This window comes from Mustela putorius, unplaced genomic scaffold (assembly GCF_011764305.1).
Source record: "Mustela putorius furo isolate JIRA1106 unplaced genomic scaffold, ASM1176430v1.1 tig00000407_pilon_pilon_pilon, whole genome shotgun sequence".
NCBI classification, from domain to species: domain Eukaryota; kingdom Metazoa; phylum Chordata; class Mammalia; order Carnivora; family Mustelidae; genus Mustela; species Mustela putorius.
The window spans coordinates 26,849,738-26,864,733 of NW_025421373.1; the positions used below are offsets into that span (position 1 = coordinate 26,849,738).

Below are 14,996 nucleotides of genomic sequence, written 5' to 3' on the forward strand. Positions count from 1 at the left end.
AGTCCAGAGTGCGGAGCCAACCCGATGTTTGCCTGCCTCCTTGGGAAGACTGCAGGTGTCACACAGAACCCACCCCGAAATCCTTTCTCCCTCCCAGGCCTCCTGATGACCGGGAAAGTAAGAATCCGCACACAGGCCTGGGAGGCATCTCCCAGGTCCTGTTCATGTCTGTTCACCAGGTCTCTGTTCACCAGGTTCCACTGGCCTGAAGGGACACCTGGCTTGCCCCTGAGAGCTCCCCCCAGCAGCTGTCCACTCATCCTTCACAGGGCTGAGTTCCCAAGGTGCATGTTCCCAGATACAGCCCTGCCGCCCAGACCAGGAAACCTGCACTTGCCGCTGGAATAACGTTCAAACTCAGGATGACTGAGAAGGCCTGTCTCCACCTGTCCCCAGCCTGCCTCCTCAACTCTGTTGCCCCTGTCACCGTAACACTGGAGCTTAGTGCTTCTTAAACGCAGAGGCTCAGGAGTCAGGCAACCAGATTCAAATCCTGAGTCTGCCTGACTCTAGCTATGTAACTTTAGACAAGTTACCACGTATCACTCAACCTTGATTCCACACCCTTCAAATGGGAAAATGGAGGTGGTGGCACCCACTCCATAGGACTGTGTGAAGAATTAAATGAGTCACTTAGCATAGTTCCTGGAACGCAGTAAACTCAGCTTAAACACATAAGCTACCTCAGCCACATTCAGCTACCACCTCCTACTTCCTAAAGCCAGTCATTCTCTTCCCCAACACTGTGCCTCCATGTATGCCTGGAGAACCCTTCCTCTTCCTTTGTCTCCATCCAGTAGCCTCCTACAGACTCTATAAAGCCCTATTCAAACGTCACTGGGAAGACTTAACCACCTTTCCCAGTTCCTTTCTCCTCAATGTGTCTGTTAATTCCTTAACCCAGGGACCACACAGCATGGCCAGTGATGGGACAGCCAACATTCCCTGCCTTCTGATAGGATGCAATAGAATCCACAGCTCCACCTGTTTTGGCTCTTGCCAGAAATGTTGAGCCTAAACCTAATCAGGTCTTTAAGGCTAGCTTCAGTTTACAGGAATTTCAGGGGCAGAGGAACATAGTGAATAACACCCAGAAAAGCAGCCAGACACATCTAGAACATGGGACAGTTTATAAGACAACAGTTGGGATCTCTCTTAAAAGTCAATGTCATGAGAACAAAGCAAAAGCAATGGGAGAGGAGATTCTGGGTTTAAAGAGATCTAAGAAAGATGTGACTCTTGATTATATATATCTTTGTTCATTTTTTTCCCTTAAGCTGAGACCATGTATTCAGACAATGGGGGAAATCTGTGAACTGGACATCAGATGATGTAAGGAAATGATTGTTAGTTTGTGAGTTGAGGTGAGTATACTGTGGTTATGGAGGAGATTTTTTTTTTTTTAATGCACACTGAAGTGTTTAGGGCTCGAGTGCCAGAATATTTGTAATTAACTTTCAGATGTTTTAACCACAAATTTAGCATAGAGTGAGATGAAGTAAATATGGTGAAATATTCACAGTTGTTGAATCTGTGTGATCAACATGTAGGTATTCAGTTTACAGTCCTATCTCCTTTTTTGTAGGTTTCCACATTTCCATAATGAAAAGAGTCTTCACTGAGATTGGTTTCAAGTGTACAACCAACAATTTGGTCTATGCATATATTACAAAATGATCACCACAATAAGTCTAGTTACAATCCATCACCCCACAGTTACAGGGTTTTTTTCTTGTCATGAGAAGTTTTAACTCTCTTAGTAACTTACAAGCATATAGTACTATTAACTACAGTCACCATATTATATGGTATAGCCCTAGGATTTATTTATTTTATAAAAAGGTTTTTTAAATGCTCCTTCTCCTGGGCTCCCATGGCGAAGTTTTGGACCTTCGTTAATTTTTTTTAATTTTTATTTATTAGAGAGAGAGAGCACGAGCAGGGGGAGTGTCAGGCAGAGGAAGGGGAGAAGCAGACTCCCTGCTGAGCAGAGAGCCTGATGTGGGGCTCCATCCCAAGACCCTGGGATCATGACCTGAGCGGAAGGCAGTCAGTCACCCAACCAACTGAGCCACCCAGGTCCCCTTTGGGCCTTCATTAAAACATGAATCACAATATAGGTTGGTGACATATACCAGTGAATCTTGCCATTCAGATTACAGATTATGAACTCCTGGGGGTAGGATCTAGATCAACTGTGTTTCTCTCAGGGTACCAAATTTATATACTAAATACCCATTAAACATTTGTCGAATGAATGAAGACTGTATGTTTGCTATAGTAGATGATTCATCAGTAAACTTAGGAATTTCCAGAATGAAAAATGATGATGGCAAACTTCTATCAAGCACTATGCACCAAGTTTGGTGTTAAACCCCTAATTTTGTTTGTCATGGATTTTTTTGCATTAATTTTGGTTTTTAAAATACTACATTTGCTTGTTATTTATCTAGGTTACTAAGTTTGGGGGAGGTCCCTTATTTAGTGCCGGAGGCACCTTGATATGGGCCCTGATAAAACAAGTTTTGGGGCACGTGGCTGAGTAATGGCCCATTGCCCTCTGGGAATCCTTCCAGATCCTATCAGTTTGTCTGACAGAATTGAGGCTTGTTTGGCCTCACTGTAACATTGCTCTTGTCATCTGACCTGAAGAGAGGTTTGGAATCTGCAGTGCATATTTATTTTGCTGCCCCAGCAACATTCTCGCTTCTTTGGCAACAGCAACTCTGGGCTGCTTGGGGATCCTCCCTCCGTGTCTGCAGAGTGGACTCAGGCCAGTAGCCCGAGGTGCGCATGGGACTCAATTCTACCAATCAGAGCCTTGCAAATCCTGGTCACAGTGATTGCTTTGGAGAGGGCATGTGACTCAGTTATAGCCAATGAGACTCAGTTCTGGGAGGTTGACCTGAATTGGGGTAGGGAGACCTTTTCTCATTTCTGTGGATCTGAGGTAGGATGGAAGCCACCTTGGAAGCTTGAACCTCTCTTGAGACTGGAGCTCACACAGAAGACCGTATAGGGGAATGGAATCAGGGAGGAGACGTTCTGAAAGTGTTTGAGCTCCTGGACCAGTTGTGCACAAAGCCGCTCTGCTGTCTGGGCTTAAGGGATGTGTGGGCCAGCTTTGTCTAAGTCAGTTTGAGTCGTGTTTCTGTCCCTTAGATGATTCACTCCCTCTTGCCTGTGGTCTGTCCACGCTGGCCCCAGGAGATGCCGTGGGGAAGCCCGGCACCTAGCGCCAGGCTAACGCCCTGAAGGGCTCCTTCCAAGGTGCCTTTCGTCCCTAGGCAGCCTTGGAGGGCAGATGATTGAGAGCAAAAACAGTAACTCCACAGAGCCTTCCTGAGCACTGGGGCACTGTCAGGTCCTATAGTAAATATTTACACATCGATTTACTCCTTGTGTCCTGTAACAGATTCCATGAACTCCAGGCTGAAATCATCCATCTGCTTCCAGGCCAACTGTCCCAAATCACCAACTAGAGGCAAAGAGAAGGCCCCAGTTAACCACCAGACAAGCCTGCTTCCCACTCCATTTTGTCTCTTTTGTAAATGGGTTGACTTTCTAGGAGGCAGGCTCTTTCTAAGAGCAGCTGAGCCTGGGTGTTAGCAAACCCCTCTGCTGCTCCCCTCACCCCCCCCACTTTCCCATAATACTCTTCGCTCCTTGAAGTGAAGGGCCTAAGGGCAGCTTCCTTTGGCCTGGTTGTGTGCTCAGCACCTAGAGCAGTGTATGCTTTCAAGATTGGCATGTGAGTTGACCCAGTGGCCATGGCCATCTTTGCCATCTGTGTTCATTTGTTCGTTCAACAAACATTGAGTATCAGATCCATGCCAAGCACCAGGAATACAATCATGAACGATACCAGGGGCAGTCTCTGCCTCCAGGTTGCTGACAGTCTTGTCAGGGAGGCACACATTAAATAAATAATTGCACATGCAATTATTTAATTACAAGCACGATAAGCAGTGAGAGGGAACAGTTCGGGTTGTTAGGACTGTTATGATCGAGTGCTCACTGTGGCACTGGGTTTGATGCTGAGTGCTGGGCAGAGTGGGGAACCAGGTCCGGCCCCTGCTCACAAGGAGATCACTGTGCACCAGACCCACACCATCGGACAGGTTGTGTCCCCAGCCTGCCGCCTGTGAGCAGCTGCAAGGTGACAGCTTTGATATCCGCTCCAAAGGACAACTTCACTCCTGCTTCCACAGAGCCAAATATATTTAACCGGTTCCCTTTGCCTCACATTGGTCTGACTGTGTCTTTCTGTGACCCTCGGTGGTTTTCATTCTGTAGTGTTGGGGAAATTGGGACCAATGGTCACTGAGCCAACCAAGAATGTTTTGTTGGGCTCTGTGAAAGTGGGGTCTTGGGTGAGAAATACACATGGTTTCCCTGAGAGGAGAAGGCATCAGGAAAGGGAAGGAACTGGGTATTGAAACTCCCTATGCTCTATGGCTCCAGCAAGCTGGGGACCGGAGCTCAGCTTTGAGGGCAGGCTTTTGTGATATTTCTGGCTGCCTGGCCCCAAGGGTGCAGACCAGAGTGTGGTGCCCAGCTCACCACAGGGAACTTTCTGGATGGCTTTATTATTCAGAGCATGTGATGCTTTGGCTCTGGCAGCCAGAGGCAGTCAGGGAATCTGCAGAGCTGGGGGAATGGGGTTCTCGGCAGCAGAGGTGAGCACGTGTGTGCATTCAGACCCAGCAGGTCAGGCCTGGTCATTTTTAGAGCCAGCTTGCCTGTGGGATAAAATAGTCAGAATCACTTGGCCCCCGGGTCCCTGATCCAGGCCTGAAATGTAACGGCATGGGGAGACATGGAAAGGAAGGAGTGGCCTCTGACCGTGTCCCCCACTGGACTGAAGCACCCTGAGGGAAGGAAATGCAGTTGATTCTTTTTTGTGTCTCCCGAGCTTGACACCCTGGCATAGATGTCTTTCCTCATCAGCAGCACAGCTCCTGTATATTGAGGGCGTAGCATGTGCTAGGCATTAGTTCATCCTGACAACAACCCCATGACATTCGTTCTTTATTTTTTTTTTTAAGATTTTATTTACTTGTTAGATAGAAAGTGTTTGAGCAGGGGGAGAAAAAGAGGGGATGGTGAGGGAGGAGTAAGGATCTCAAGCAGACTACGCACTGAGTGCAGAGCCTGACATGGGGCTCGATCTCACAACCCTGAGATCATGACCTGAGCCGAAACCAAGAGTTGGACGGTTAACCGACTGCATCACGCAGGTGCCCCCATGACATAGGTTCTATTATTATCCTCATTTTACAAGGAACTGGGTTTCAGGATGGTGGAGCAGAACCCACACACATCTAACTACTTGAGAGCAACATAGAATGTAGCATTTCGTCCTTTTGCCGGTGCCTTTCCTTCCATCAATAATAGTAAAAGTAAATAACCTACTCACTAAGGTCTGACTCCTTTATAGTCATGGGGTTAAGTGCTTTATGTATATCATTTCATTTAATCTTCACTTTGACCTATGAAGTAAGTATTTCTATACTTCTGAGAAAAGAGAATAACTTGGTCAAGGTCACAGCTAGTAAGTTACAGGGCTGGGATTCTGCTGAAGAATGTATGGCTCCAAGATCTGATTCTGCAGAGCATCAGAGACCTCTTTCAATTCCTGGTTCCTCCACAAACCAACCATGTGCCTTGGCAAGTCATTTAGCTTCTCTGGGCCTCATTTTCCCCATCTGTAAAATGGATAGGTTGGGCTCAATGATATGTCAGGGTCAGCCCCCCTCTAGCTCTTATATCTAGACTTTAAAACTCTTGAGGGACATCACCTCTGTATTCCCAGCACTCAGAAAAGGAGTGGGTACCTGGGTACTCCTGCCCAGGAGTGGGTACCAAGTCAATGTGTTGAGCCAAGTCTATCCTGATGGGGTCCTGGCTCCTGTGTCCACACAGACTTGCCATTTCCAATCCCTACATGTCATATCCTCCCCCTACCTCTCGGGGTCCAAAGATGTCAGAAATTATTCATTTGGGTTGTTTTCCATTTTTGCTATTTAAAAAATGCTTCTGTATGTCTCTTAATGGACTTAAGTTTCTCTTGAGTATAGATCCGGATGGGTCAAAAATTGTAGGAATTTACCTTCCCACCTTCTGGGAGAGCTCCCTTCCCTGTATCCTTTCCAAACTTCGAGTTTGTCAGATTTTAAAAATTTTGTCAATTGGTTAAGTGTGTAATGTTATAACTATATTTTACTTTAAATAGCAAAAATTGTTAAGTATTTGCAAAATAACAACAGAGATTAGGGAATGAATTTCTATGTATCTGTCACCCACCTCCAACCCCTTTCCAATTTTGTTTCCTTTAGATTTCACCACCCATTCTTTTCAACCAAATCCGAGTTATCGCTCCATTTCATCTCTAAATGTTTTAACAAATAAATGTAAAAAATAAGGACTCCGCCTTTTAAACATAACCACAGTGGGGGCGCCTGGGTGGCTCAGTGTTTGGGCCGCTGCCTTCGGCTCAGGTCATGATCTCAGGGTCCTGGGATCGAGCCCCACATAGGGCTCTCTGCTCAGCAGGGAGCCTGCTTCCTCCTCTCTCTCTCTCTGCCTGCCTCTCTGCCTGCTTGTGATCTCTCTCTGTCAAATAAATAAATAAAATCTTTAAAAAAAAAAAAAAAACATAACCACAGTGTATCATCAACTATCTCCAAATGTTAACAAGAATTCTTCCATATTATTAAGTATTCAGGTCAGTGTCCACATTTATCCAATTATCCCATATTTTTAAAAAATAATTGCTTGAATTGAGTCAAGTAAGGTTCATACGATGTGACTGGCTAATATTTCTTAAGTTTCTTTTACTCTAGAGGTACTCTTTTCTCTCAAGATATTTTTTTAAAGATTTTATTTATTTGACAGATGGAGATCACAAGTAGGCAGAGAAGCAGGCAGAGAGAGAAGAGGAAGCAGGCTCCCTGCTGAGCAGAGAGCTGGGTGCGATGTGGGGCTTGATCCCAGGACCCTGAGATCATGACCTGAGCTGAAGGCAGAGGCTTTAACCCACTGAGCCACCCAGGCGCCCCTCAAGACATCTTTAATATCTTGACATTCATTTGTTAAAGAAATCAAGTTGATTTTCCCGTTAGACTTTCCCCCAGTTTGGCTTTTGTGTATTGTGTCCCGATGGTGTTATTTCATGTGTTCCTTGTCCCCGTACTTCCTGTAAATTGGTAGTGGGGTTCAGAACAAGGGTTGGCAAACTATGGTCCATGGGCCAAATCTAATATCTACCCTTTCTTAAAAACAGGATTTTGTTGGAACAAACTGCCCATTTGTTTGGCTATTGTCCACAGCTGCCTTTTGTGCTCCAACAGCAAAGTCGTTGCCACAGAGACCAGACATAGCCTGTAACGTTTAAATTACCTGGCCCATTAAAGACAAAGTTGGCCAGTACCTACCTACTCCAAAGGCTTGATCAGACTCCTGCTTGATTCTTGGGGCCTGAGTTCTTCCTAGGAGGTGGCGGTTAATTCCACCAAGAGGCCCATTAAGTCTGGTTGTTTCTTTCTTTGGAGGATTATCAGCTAGAACAACTAATTCATAAGGAGTTGCAAAATGCTAATATTCCGAGTTAATCCTTCTTCTTTCCTATTTCATTTAATTCATTGGAATGCTTACATAAAAAGCACCTTCCTCTCCTCTACTCTTTGGTTGCCTGAGGCACAGTTCTTACAGGAAGGACAGAATAAATGCTTAATTGTCTCCCTTTATTTACCAGGTTTCAAAATATAATGAGTTGATTTCCTAATCCCTTACAGAAATGATCAGTGAGGGTTTTTTGCTTATTTTTAAAATATCATTATGAACTCACAGATTGAAATATATTCAATGTTTTCTACTCATTGCAATTATTTTCTTCACTGATGAAGTTGTCTGGACTTTGGCATATGGGAGTCTCTTCTGATTGTCTCCTGAGTCCCTTTGCTGTGACCCCAGTTTCCTTGATTTGTGGCATCAAGAGTTGATGTACATGTTGTACATTTTCTGTCCCAAAGTTGGAATCACCTTTTTTTTTTTTTTTGAGGAGCCTGGGTTCCTTTACAGAACATCGTATTTAGAGACCACAGTCTGGGCACTGAAGGTGCTCACTCAAATGTTGGTTGTTGTTTCTACCCCTGACAACAGTAGGCATGGCTAGGGAACATGGTGCTTGTTTTCAGATCGGCGACATCAAAAATTCACACTGGGACTTCTGATTTAAATCCAGGACTGTAAAATTTTGACTTCACCCCTTTTGTCTTTCATTTGTCTCTCCTTTCTCTCACACCAGAAGTCCTGGTTCTCAGCACTACCGACCTGAAACCCACTTGTTTTAACCCATACTACCCATTCGACAGTTTCAGAATAACAACAATAACAACTCCAGTGTTCCCACCACAAACATGATGGCTGAAAACAGGCAGCCCTTTTTAAAAATCAGAGTAAGGGGCACCTGGGTAGCTCAGTGGGTTGCAGCCTCTGCCTTCAGCTTCGGTTGTGATCTCAGGGTCCTAGGATCGAGTCCCGCATCGGGCTCTCTGCTCAGCAGGGACCCTGCTTCCTCCTCTCTCTCTCTGCCCGACTCTCTGCCTACCTGTGATCTCTGTCAAATAAATAAATAAAATATTTTTAAAAAAAATAAAAATAAAAATCAGAGTAAAAAATTCTGAAAACAAAAGTGGAAAGGCATTGAATGGGAAGGGGCTGTGCTGGCCCTGTGTCACCATAGGGCAGTTTGCGTTGCTGCTGCGTATTTTAGTCCCATATTGTTGGTCAGGATTTGATTCTTCAATGTGGGAAACTCCTGAAATCATAGCCCTTGCCCTTTGGGAGCTTACACATGTCTACAGAGTGGAAGAGACATGAAGTAAAAGCAGTGTAGGCTTGTGGAATGATTGTTTTATTGGTGACTCAAATGTGCTGATGAACTCCACACTTCAGTTTCCCTCCATAATGAATGAGGATAAAGAAATGGGCAAGAGGGGATCTTGGGCAAGCCATTGCTCTGAATCATGTCCTTATCTATTGAAAAGGGAGTGCAGGGATTGGACTATGCTCTAGCCACAGCAGCTTTCATTGTAGTCTCCAAATACACCTGCCTCGGGGCCTTTGCACTTGCAGTTCCCAAAGCCTGGAACACTCTTGCTCCAGCTCTTTTAATAACTGGCTCCTTGTTATTATTCAAGTCTCAGCTTCAATATCCCCTCCTCAGAGAGGGCCTCACTGACTACATACTCTAAAATAGCCTCCCCGTTCTTTATCATATCAACCTATTTTTTTTTTAAGATTTTATTTATTTATTTGACAGACAGAGATCACAAGTAGGCAGAGAGTCGGGCAGAGAGAGAGAGAGGAGGAAGCAGGGTCCCTGCTGAGCAGAGAGCCCAATGCGGGGCTCGATCCCAGGACCCTGAGACCATGACCTGAGCCGAAAGCAGAGGCTTTAACCCACTGAGCCACCCAGGCGCCCCTCATATCAACGTATTTTATTTCTTCATGGTACTTTTACCTATCTAGCTTGTTTACTTCTTTATGTCTGTCTTTCTTCTCTCTAGAGTGTAAACTCAATAAGGTCCTTGATTTTCCCGTTCACCGATGTAGCCCCAGGACTTAAAACAGGTGTGGCACTAATAGTTGCTGAAGAACCATGCCTGCAGAATGAGGGGATGCCTGCTGTATGAGTGGACGAGCTAGATCATCTCCCGAGTCCTTTTAAGCTCTAAGTCTCTGAGACACTCAATAAATTGAGTAGAGACCTACATACAACCATGACTGTACCGTCTTACAGATGTGGAAACTGAGGCAGTGAGCGGCTTGCCAGAGGCCTCACTGAGAGGGATGTGGTGTGGTCCAGGAGCAGCGTATGGAAAGTCAAAAGCAGGAGACTCACGTTTGGGTCCTCACACCCTCCTACTCAGTCGCCCTTCCTTCCTAGAGCTGCGTGAGCTGGACAAGCCATTTCATATCTCCAAGGACAGTTTCTCCATCGACCGAGAAGACATACGGGTAACTCTGGTCTAGGGTTACTGTGAGCTGGTGAAGCTTGGGGAACTGAATGGCACTAGGCACTTTGCAGGATGTTTGCCCTTTCTTTACCTCCCCAGCAGGTCCTGCGGTGGGGGGCGGGGATAAGGAAGGAAGCCCAGGAAGGAAGGGCTGTCTGTGGAGGAAGGGAGAGCCAGCTCATTGTCAATGTTTGTTTTCTCACCTGAGTCCCCCAGCCCTCCCCTAGCCTTGCTTCTCTCACCTGCTCAGGTAAAGAGGTAGGGGGAGCCTTGCTCAGCCAATGAACTGCAGTCATGCTCTTAAAGGCACCCAGCCACTGGCAGGAAAACCAGCCATGCCACCTGGAGAGCTCCCAGGTGGGGGCCGGAGGCAGCTGTGCCAGCTAGGTGTAATTAAGCCTCCGTGGCCACGCCGTGACCCCAGGGCCTGGTCATCTGGTGGTGTCCTAGTGGGTGCTGTCTTCAGAGAGGCCACCTTTGCCTTTGCCCAAAGCTGGCCTTCCAGGAGGCTCCCTTGTCTAGCTGCCCTGGCAGACACCCAGGAAGGAAAGACAGCGTGGCCTTGGCAACTGCCCGCCAGGAAGGAGCCCACAGGTGGGAGGGAGAAGCCACTTCCCTGTCGTGACCCCCTGCAGCAACCCCGGTGAGTCCGGACAATCTGGGTTTCTTGATCCTCAGCCCAGCAGGGTTGGGGGTGTGGGGCGGGGGGAGATGTGTCTCCCGAGGGTCAGAAACCTTGGGTGCTGGTTTGGGCCCTGCTGTGTGACCTTGAGCAAATCACTCCAGCTTTCTGAGCCTCATGTTCTCCATCTGGGAGAATGAGAAGCTCAAATTTCCATGTCAGCTTTCTCCTTTTTTTATTTTCCCCTGTCACACCCCCTGTTTTGAAAGATTTTTGTGTTACATAATGTCATTAATTGGGACCCTATACTGGCCGATCTGTTTTCTGGGCAGCAGGAACGCACCGCGGTGATACCGCTGAGCTGATGTAAGTTAAACCAAAAGCAAAGAAATGCAGTGTTTTAGGCTGCCTGTGCGAGCTTATCTAGAGTCAATATTTGCTTTTCACTTGGCCTTTTGAAATACGAGAAATAGGGCAATTTTCAGGGAATGGGGAATCTAGGTGGGAGCCTCTAGATCTGGCTTGTATGGTTTATGAAGGAACCAGGCAGAAATACCGCCTTCATACCCCAGACCAGCTTTGGTCTCTACAACACGTGGGATGTGTTCTTGAAAGAGGGCTCCTGTGGCCTGAAAATTTCCTATATGGGACTGGACTACTCCTAGGAGATCCCATAGTGGGTTCATCCCCCCTCTGCCTGAGGATGGACAATCCTGGATGGCAGAGCTGAGGTGTCCCTTAGTCCTCTGCTAGGGGTTGGCCAGTGGGGTGATGGAAACAGGTAGGTGTGAGCACAGTATCTAGAGTCCAGGAGCGGAAGGTGGACCCAGCTTGTGCTGGGAATCAGGACACAGGGCTAATCTGCATTGGCTGGCTCTGTAACCTCAGGCAAGTTGCCTAACCTCTTTGAACCTCGGTTTTCCCAGCTGTAAAATGGGGAATTGTAATCTTGGCAATGCTTGCCTACCAGGATTATTCTTAGGGCCAAATAAAATAGTGTATTTCATGGAAGCTCAGAGACCACAGATTTTTAAGTGCTTCCCAAACTCAAAGATTGAAAACAAAAACCCCACAGGCATGCATTTTAGAATTGACAAAATAGAGTAATGGATGTTTTATAAAATGTGACCTCCACGATAAAGAAGTATTCCAATTATGATGGGATTGTGGTTGCTTGTTAAGTTCTTTTGCTTTTTTACAATATCATTTATTGGGGCTTTTTTTTGAAATACAGACTCATATAAACACAAAGCAGGGGAAAACAGCTCACTGAGTCATGGTATTTTCTAATGACTCCTGGAACTGAACCCCAGGCCGGAAACGTGGCCTTAATGCATGAGGTGGTGTGATATGTGGTTGGAACATGCACTTTGAAGTCAATCTTGAGTTCAAATACAGACTTTCAGACCTACCGGTAACCTTGGGTATAAGTCACTTTTCTCTCTCTGTCTTCTAAATTCTAATATGAGGTGTGAGTGGAGGAATATCAAGAGTGTTACTGGCTAAGTGATAGCGATGTTGTTGTTAAGCTGAGGTTCAGCTTAGGACAAGGACTCAGAACACACACATACTTGATCCATTAGAGAGTCCCAGATCGGGAGGGCTCCTGATCCTTGGCGTGTATTGGATAAACTGAGTCAGAGGAAGACATTCGTGTCTGTCTCCCCATCTGTGAAGTACAGCCCCTCATAGTCTGGCCATCACCTGGGGGTGGCAGGAGACTCCTGGAGACATGGATGGGCGGGTCTTTGGAACCAGTCCATTCCCCTGAGTCCCGGGGGCTGTTGTTGCTTCTTGCTTCAAGGGCCCAGACAAGGTTCCAAGGCCCTTCTATTCAGTCATTTGAGCTTCTTTGCCCTGTCCCTTCTCCCACAGCTCCCTGCTGAGCAAATCGGTCTCAGGGAATGCTGTTTCAAGGGTCAGGATGGTACCTCCCTTCCCAGCGAACCTGCAGGAGAATGAGAGGAGTAAGAGCTAGAATAGAAGTTTCCCAGGAACAGGAAAGGCAGCCCCTTTTGCCCAGGCTCTGGGCAGATAGTGTGTGAGAGCCTATATGTGCGTGTGTACTGGTGCATATGAGCTAACAAAATTCAAGCTGAAAAATTCCAATGCTGTGAAGCACCCCAACAGGTCACATTCGGCAACCCTCTGCACTGTATAGGCCTCTCTTCTAAACAACACTAGAGGGTTGTGGCTACACTCCAGGGAAGCCTCCTAAACATCTTTCCTTGGTAACCACACTTGGCATCTCCAAATCCTCCCAAGGGTGTGTGCAGGGTATGTGTGAGCAGGTTTGAGGGCCTTGCGCATCTATGTTAGAGTTCCTTGGGCGCTGAGCTCCAAGACCTTGCAGAAATAAGCTTGAGGTAGATGGGCTGTGGGGTTCATCCAATCACCGTGAAGCCTAGAGGCACTTTGGTGGAGGAGCTACATTTCTTGAGCACCTATGGTGCTCATTTCTTCGATCAAGAAATGAGCACCATTTCTTGATCGAATGACTGGGCTAATTGTTTACAACTCATCACCTCCCTTAATCCGTACTCAAGTCCATTCTAGTATTCCCATTTTACAGATGAAAGCTGTGGGGCCCAGAGAGGCTACAGATCTTGAGTAAGACTGCTCAGCTAACAAAATGCCAGAACTGTGACTCAGGTCTTTGTACTGCTGAATTCAGAGCCTGGGCTCTCACCTGCTCTCCCAGAAGTTGCAAATCAGGCCAAATTCTAAAGTCCCCGATCCAATCTGTTTGGTCTACTCAGTGTTTTGTTTTGTTTTAACCTCTTAAAATTTAGACACCAACATTTGAGAATGGAGTTGTTTAATTAAAAAAAAAAAAATCTCAATTCTGACTTCTCTTTAAAATCAGAAGAATGGGGCCCTCTAGGTCCACACCCTCCCATGCCAACCATCAACTTAAACTGATAATCAGCTGCTGCCTCTCAACAGAACACATGACCTCTAATTTGACACAGTTCCCATCATTCCCTACTATCTACCCAGCACACTCTCTCTGCAGAGACCTGGGCCCTGGTCCTAACGCTTGAACTGGCTGTGACCTTAAGTAAGTTATAATACTTGTCTGGGCTTTAGCTGTAACCTAGGCTAGTGAACACTCGGAAATAACTTTCTAACTGGCTTTTTGTGCCGTTTGGGAGAGAAACCACGTATCTACAGCACAGCCACTCTTGACCACCTGGCTGTGCGTGATGTCAGGCCCTGTAAATGACACTAGGAGTGGTGGGTGTTATTCACTCTTTGTCATCATCATTCTGCTGCATCACGTGTCTGTTACTTCTTATGACAGGAGACATCTGGGGACAGGTAGGGCCTGGTGGCACTGGTCCTGGTGTGATACCCATTCCCAACACTGCTCAGAGTTCGACTTCCATGTGCCTCTGCTCATCTGTTCTAGGAAGTCTGATTGAGATTTCAACATCCGAGTGTCCTCTTCTGACCCCATTTTTGCTCTAGAGTGTACAAGAGAAAATCTATAGCCCAGCTAAGAATGTTCTCTTTCCTGTCTCTCTCACACACACACACACACACACACACACACACGTGTCTGAGGGAGAAATAGCCATGCTTGAGAGGTCTGCACTTCTAGCTACTGTCTTACTTGAGTTCCTGGAATCAGGTCTTTAGAGACATGGACAGACTAGTCCAGATGGAAATGTGTAGATGATCTGGTCCAGCAATACCAGATATGATACATTTGCTAATTCCAATCAACTGGTAGAGTATTAAGATGGCTTCTGAAGCTGCTTGTGAACATGGAATGATCGTTTGCTGAGATCTATCAGCAACGTCTACTGTGGGCATGGTAAGGGCTCGTAACCGTACTTAGGAAGGCAATTACACCACCCCGAAAACTGCCTGTGTGAGGGAGGTGACTTGCCCAAAATCACTCAGCAAGGCAAGGAAGGGTCCCATCTGGAAACCGGTCTCTCTTCACCTCGAGGCCACTGTTGCTTCTGCTATATTAGCTCAGAGAAGACAATTGAGACTGGGCAGGGAAATGAGAAACAGGACTTGGACCTACGAGTCCTGGCTCCCTCGGAAGTCTGACTGGGGTCAGGGCTGAGGAATTCAGTTCCGTCCCACTAGACTGAGCCCTGCCATCCTGGCCCGTTGGCTTCTGCTCCACTTCTCGGAGTCCCTTTGCTCCTGCCCCACTTTCCTGTCTCATTTTCCTCGGTCTCAGAGTGTGCACGTTGGAGCATGGGGCCTCCGGGGACCCTGGGTCCTACATGCCCTCTTTTGGCAGAGCCTTCAACAGTTCCCAGCCCCCTCCATTCTGGAAGAGAAGTCCTAGAACAGGGGCTCGTAACCTCCTGATGCCCTGGACTCCTCTG

The 14,996-nt window shown here is 46.7% G+C and overlaps 1 protein-coding gene across 1 annotated transcript in view; it reads left to right on the plus strand.

Moving 5' to 3' along the window:
- The first annotated feature begins 10,557 nt into the window (after positions 1 to 10,557).
- The window catches only part of LARP1 (La ribonucleoprotein 1, translational regulator), an 89,076-nt gene continuing 84,637 nt past the window's right edge, over positions 10,558 to 14,996 (plus strand). The window contains exon 1 of the mRNA XM_045079602.1: positions 10,558 to 10,665. The gene's annotated coding sequence lies outside the window, so the exon portion shown is untranslated. The remainder of the gene's footprint in view (positions 10,666 to 14,996) is intronic.